The sequence below is a fragment of the Silene latifolia genome, chromosome X (assembly GCF_048544455.1).
Source record: "Silene latifolia isolate original U9 population chromosome X, ASM4854445v1, whole genome shotgun sequence".
In the NCBI taxonomy this organism is placed as follows: Eukaryota; Viridiplantae; Streptophyta; class Magnoliopsida; order Caryophyllales; family Caryophyllaceae; genus Silene; species Silene latifolia.
The window spans coordinates 175,108,459-175,109,780 of NC_133537.1; the positions used below are offsets into that span (position 1 = coordinate 175,108,459).

The following is a 1,322-nucleotide window of genomic DNA, read 5'->3' on the forward strand; positions in this document are numbered from 1 at the left end:
ACCCAACACAAAATCCAACACAAAATCAACTCACAATGCCTAAATTTTCATCACATTCCGTACCAACCGAGGAGAACCTACCCAATGGTACTCCCACACCACAACATTTAACCGGAAATTTCATTGCCAAATCCGCTTTTATCCAATTAGTCGAAAGAAGCCAATTTGGGGGCATGCCTAGTGAAGACCAACACTCTCACATGGAGACTTTTTGCGACTATTGTGATGCGATTTCTCAAACCGGTGTAACTCAAGACCAAATTTGATGAATCTTATTCCTTTTTCTCTAATTGGCACCGCAAAACAACGGTTGAAAGGCCTTGATAAGGTTACTCTAGGAATTGATTCTTGGATGAAATTTGCTCTAGCTGTCTACAAAAAGTTCTATCCACCGGAAAAGACTAACATACTAAGAGCTCAAATTACGGGCTTTAAGCAAAGAGATGAAGTATCTTTGTATGAAGCTTGGGAGCGATTCAAAGTAATTTCTCGCTCATGTCCTCATCATGGACTTAGCGAGTGGTTCTTGGTACAACAATTTTGGAACGGTCTTTATGAAGACTCAAGAAACATCCTCAACATGGGATCAAATGGAATGTTCATCGAAGTTGACGACAATCAAACTTGGAACAAGCTTGAGGAAATGGCGGTCCATAATTCACAATATAGTAGACCTCGCAAGGCTACTAGAGGAGGAAAGCATGAAGTGGACTCTATTACTCAATTGGGTGCTCAACTTAGTGCTCACATTGATACCATCAATTTGAAGTTCGAAAAGGCTATGGCTAGACTTGAAGAAGCCTCAAAATCACCAAAGCAACATGTTAATGCCATGACAGCATCTTCATCAATCCCAAGTGGGATATGTAAGAATTGTGGAACTTTGGGACATGACCAAAGTGAATGTAGGGGAACAAATGAACAAGTGAATGCTTTTCAAGCATACAAGAGTGGTACCCCTTATTCAAATTATTACAATAAAAACACCAAATTCCACCCAAATCTATCATACAAAAGCCAAAATGTTCAAAACCCTCAACCAACATACACTCCACCTCCCATGAGAAACTAAAATCAAAGACCCTTTTACAACCAAAACCAAGGTTACCAAAATCAAACTCCATACAATCAACAAAATGACCAAGGTTTTGATGTTCAAAAAGCGGTCCTCCAAATGCAAAAGAATCAACAAGAGTTTTTCACTCAAATGCAAAAGGATAGTCAACCAAAGGAAATCACCATCAAAAACATCTTAGCCCACACCAAAATGTTGGAAACCCAATTGACTCAACTAGCATCTTCAAGCTCACAAAGACAAAAGG

At 39.3% G+C, this 1,322-nt stretch overlaps 1 non-coding gene across 1 annotated transcript; it reads right to left on the bottom strand.

Annotated features, from left to right (window-relative positions):
* Window positions 1-406: 406 nt before the first annotated feature.
* Window positions 407-513, bottom strand: LOC141624209 (small nucleolar RNA R71). Its single transcript, XR_012534019.1, has one exon. It is a non-coding gene; the product is annotated as a small nucleolar RNA R71 (small nucleolar RNA).
* Between the last annotated feature and the right edge of the window lie 809 nt (window positions 514-1,322).